Genomic DNA, 4,926 nt, shown 5'->3' with positions numbered 1-4,926 from the left:
CAGTATCACAGCAATTTTTGGTCTCCTTTACAATCTATTATCACATGCAGATTCTGTTCTGAAGTTCCTTTTTTTTTTTTTTTAGAAAATAAAACACAGTAGTTTTACAATTCATTTAATGGAAACTGGTAATCATCATCAAATTAGCAACGATTATCTTCAAAAGGTATAACTAGCTATACTATTCATTTATCTAGTTTGATCAGACACCTAGTCACCAACATTTCCCACATAAGATGCATCACATAAATCAGACTTTGTTTATCACCAGCATTTAGAAAACCAGAGTTAGATAAAGAACTAGGTCTGGGGACACATGCATGGTTTTAGTATAGCGAATGTTTAGCCTGACCTGATTATATAAAATCCAATCGGCAAGAATGTACTTATTTTTACTACATTGTTATTGGGACTCTAATAGCTTCCATCAGTTAATGAAGTCACAAATGATATTGTTACAAAAAGCAGGTCATATTCTAACAACACTGAATGTTTAATAACCACAGTAAAATCATTAAGAAATCTCACAGATGTTCTGAGAGGTTGTTCTGGGAGTTGACATCCTGAAAGAGAATGGTAGGAATTTCTGTTTATCAGCTGAAGTAGTTAGTGCTGCTCTGACATAATAAAGTTAAACATTTGTCAAGGATTTGGTGCCCCCTAGGTTAGAGATTATTGAATATTTGACTTTCATGAAAGCTTTGGGTCTCTCAATTATGCAATTTTGTACATACACTGAAATTTTAATATTTTTAAGTAGCACTGTTTCCTAATTGGCTTAATGTGATTGGAAAATTATATGAAGTGTTTCAGGTCTACCAAAGTTGTAAAAAAATAATAAACATTTATGTATTAGCCATTCAGAATAATAAGTAAAGAACTGCAAATATTGTCAAAGCCTTTGGTGTACCCATCCTCACTATCATTCCTTCCCTCTCCCAGGGGCAGACACTCTCTTGAGTATTTTATAGGCCTTCTTTTTATTCTTTTATCTTTTACCACGTATGTATAATCTTGTTTTGCATATTTTTAAACATTTTGTATGGGGGATCTTCCTGCACATGTATTTCTGAAACTTGTTTTTATCACTCACTATTATATTTGTAGATTCTATGTTTGTTGATAATTGCAGATCTAATTCATTTTATCTTCATGGCTTAAGATGTTGTATTAAAAACAGTCCATCAAGATTTAATTACAGTTTCTTTTGATGATGGGCATTTCAGCTGGCTCCAGTCTTGTGCTCTCAGAAATGCTGATGCCAGGACTTCGTGTTTCTGTTGAGTGTGTATACAGGTGTTTTTCCAAGTTACATAATCAGGAGAGGACCTGTTGGGTCACAGAGAGCTGTAGGTGGGTCTTCTTGTTAATTGGATATTGCCATATTGTTTTTCAAGTGGCTATAACAGTTTACATTCCTTGGTAGGATATGAGTGCTCCCGTTTCAATATTTGTTTGCCAATACTTGGTATTTTCACACTTAAAATATTTTTGTCAGTCTTGTAGGTGTGAAATGGTATTTTTTTAAAGAATAAATGTAATGTTTATTATTTACATTTACATTCTAGTGAAACTTCTGGGGACTAAATGCAAATTTGACCACAAAGCCTTTGTAAAAAAAGTTAGTTTGGTGCCTCTTTACATAACACAAAGGAAAAAAAATCTCTATTTTTAAAAAAATAACATTAAGTTCCCGGTTATAGTTCAAAATCTCCTATACAAAAAATAAATATTACCTATTTTAAATCTATTACATTGAGTAATGGAGCTTGTACATAATTTTAATGTATTTTAATTCTCTGAATATTTTCTCTCTCCAGGTGATTTAAGAGCTTAGAAAGGGCAGGGACTGTGTAAAACAGATAATTACCCTCCTCTTAGGAAAGAAAGAGAAAAAACAGTTTCCTCTCCCCTTATACAGCACTTCCCCAACGTGGCCATTTCAGTTCTACCTGCGTACAGTCTCCTGGGAAGATAGCCCCTTATGCTCACTCCCTTTCCTTACGAGACCACGAAAGGGAAGGAAGGACAAGCAACCAACAAACCCACTCTGGTGCCTCAGCATGCCTCAACTTTGAAACACCCAGGACAAAAGAAAGGGAACAGAAATAGGTAAGTTATCACTTTAAAAGGATTGCAACAGGAAGTTTTAGTATAAAATTTCTCCAGTTTGTGCTTCATGAGAAAGTAAAACACAAAAACAAAAACAATAACACAAAATTTCATTGGTGCATTCTACCAAGCATTTAAGGAAGACATGATACCAATTCTCTATAATGTCATTCAGAGAACAAAAGCAGAGGGAGCACTTCCTACCTCATTCTATGAGGCCAGCATTACCCTAATACCAAAACCAAGCAGAGATTAGAAGAAAAGAAAACTTCATAAATCCTCAACAAAAATAGTAGTAAATCAAATCCAACAATATATAAAAAGTATACACCACAACCAAGTGGGATTTATCCAAAACATGCAAGGCTGGTTCAACATTGTAAAATCAGTTAATGTAATGTATCACATCAACAAGCTAAAACAGAAAAATCACATTACCATATCAACAGATGCAGAAAAAGCACTTGACAAAACCCAACACTTATTCCTGATAAGAACTCTCAGTAAACTTGAAATAGAGTGGAACTCCCTCAGCTTCATAAAGATTACCTACAAAATCCCTAAAGCTTACTTAGGTTATATATAATCATACTTAATGGTGAGAAACTAGAAGCTTTGCCACTAAGATCAGTAACAAGGCAAACATGTAGCCTCTCACCACTCCTTTTCAGCATCATACTGGAATTTCTAACTAATGCAATAAGACCAGAGAAAGAAATAAAAGGTATACAGATTGGGAAGGAAAAAATAACGTTCTCTGTTCACAGATGACAATGATTGTCTATGTAGAAAGTTCAAAGGAATCAGCAAAACCTGGAACTAATAAGCAATTATAGCAGGGTCACAAGACATAAGGTTAACATACAAAAGCAAATAATTTTCCTATGTATACCAACAAAAAACAAGTGGAATATGAAATTAAAAACAATACCATTTACATAAACACCCCATGAAATGAAATACTTACATACAAATCTAACAAAATTTATGTACAAAATCTATATATAAGAAAACTACAAAACTCTAATGAAATAAAAGAAAAACTATGTAAGTGCATTTTCATAGGTAGGAAAAATCAGTATTTTCAAGATGTCAGTTCTTCTAAACTGGATAGATTCAGTGTAATCCCAATCAAAATTCCAGCATCTTATTTTATGAATACTGACAAATTGATGATTCTGAAGTTTAAATGGAGTGGCAAAATAATAACCAATAGGAGAACAAAGTGGAAGGACTAACTCCAATCAAATAGATCACAGACCTAAACGTAAAATGCAAAACTATGAAACTCCTAGAAGATAACATAGGAGAAAACCTAGATGACCTTAGGTTGGTGAAGACTTTTTAAATAAAATGCCAAAGACACAATACATGAAAGAAATAATTGATAACCCAGACTTCATTAAAATTAGAAACTTTTGCTCTTGGAAAGACAGTGTCAAAAGAACAAGAAGGCAAGTCACATGGAGAAAAGATATTTGCAAAACCACATCTGCTAAAGGATTATTATCCAAATGTACAAAGAACCCTTAAAAGTCAGCTATAAGAAACAAGCAACCCAATTAAAAAAATGTGTTAAAGATCTTAACAGACACCTCATTAAAAAAATATACAGATAGCAAATAAGCTAATGAAAGATCCTCCACATCATATGACATCAGGGAAGTGCAAATTAAAACAACAAGATACAATTACACACCTACTAGAATGGCAAAAAATTTGATAATACCAAATGTTGGCAAGGTTGTGGAGCAACAGGAACTCTCATTCATTGCAGGTGGGAATGCAAAATGGCACAGGAATTTTGGAAGATAATTTGTAGTTTCTTATAAAACTAAACATACTCTTACATTATAATTTGGTTATCACACCCCTCAGTATTTACCTAAAGGAATAAAAAACTTATGCCCGTATGAATATTTATAGCAGCTTTATTCATAATTGCCAAAATGTGGAAGCAACCAAGGTGTTCTTGAGTGGGTGAGGGAATGAATAAACTGTGCTACATCCAGAAAATGCAATATTGTTCAGCACTAAAAATAAATGATCTATCAATCAACAAAAAGACATGGAGGAAACTTAAATACATATTACTAAGTGAAGGAAGCCAATCTGAAAAAGCCACATACTGTATGGTTCCAACTATATGACATTCTGAAAAGGATAAAACTATGGATACAGTAAAAAAAAAAATCAAATGGTGCCAGGGGTTAGGGATTAGTGTGGGGAGAATAGGTGGAACACAGAGGACTTTTAGGATAGTGGAAATACTCTTTATTACATCATAATGATGAATACATGTCATTAGACATTTGTCCAACCCTGTAGAATGTACAATACCAAGCGTCAACTGTAATGCAAATTATGAACTTAGGGTGATCATGATGTGTCCTTGCATATTTGTTCATCAGTTGTAACAGATATCCCACTCTGGTGGGTGTTGATGGTGGAAGAGGCTATGCATGTGTGGGAACAGAGTGTAAGGGAAATCTGTGTACCCTCCTCTCAGTTTTGCTCTGAACCTAAAACTGCTCTGAAAAAATTAAATCTTTAAAAAAAAAGATGTGAACTGAGGCAAATGTAATGTAAATGTCAGTTATGAACAGTATGTATCAAATGACATATGGTGAGAGTTTTACACAATAATTATTTTAAAAGGAAGACTCAATAATGCATTTATTTAATCAATAAATAATTGTTTTGTTTTGTTTTCTCAAAGAAACCCCTCAGAAAGATGAAGAGACTGCAGAAAAAGGCATCGGGGAATCACCGGCCATGCCTAAATCTGACCAGTGACAGTCAGGAAGAGAGCCT

The 4,926-nt window shown here is 33.7% G+C and overlaps 1 non-coding gene across 1 annotated transcript; it reads right to left on the bottom strand.

Annotated features, from left to right (window-relative positions):
• Positions 1 to 259: 259 nt before the first annotated feature.
• On the bottom strand, positions 260 to 390 carry LOC118967721 (small nucleolar RNA SNORA72). The gene has a single exon (XR_005054939.2). It is a non-coding gene; the product is annotated as a small nucleolar RNA SNORA72 (small nucleolar RNA).
• Between the last annotated feature and the right edge of the window lie 4,536 nt (positions 391 to 4,926).

The sequence above is a fragment of the Manis javanica genome, chromosome 7, assembly GCF_040802235.1.
Source record: "Manis javanica isolate MJ-LG chromosome 7, MJ_LKY, whole genome shotgun sequence".
In the NCBI taxonomy this organism is placed as follows: domain Eukaryota; kingdom Metazoa; phylum Chordata; class Mammalia; order Pholidota; family Manidae; genus Manis; species Manis javanica.
Note: the sequence above shows the minus strand (reverse complement) of the source record. Positions and strands in the feature narration are given on the sequence as shown.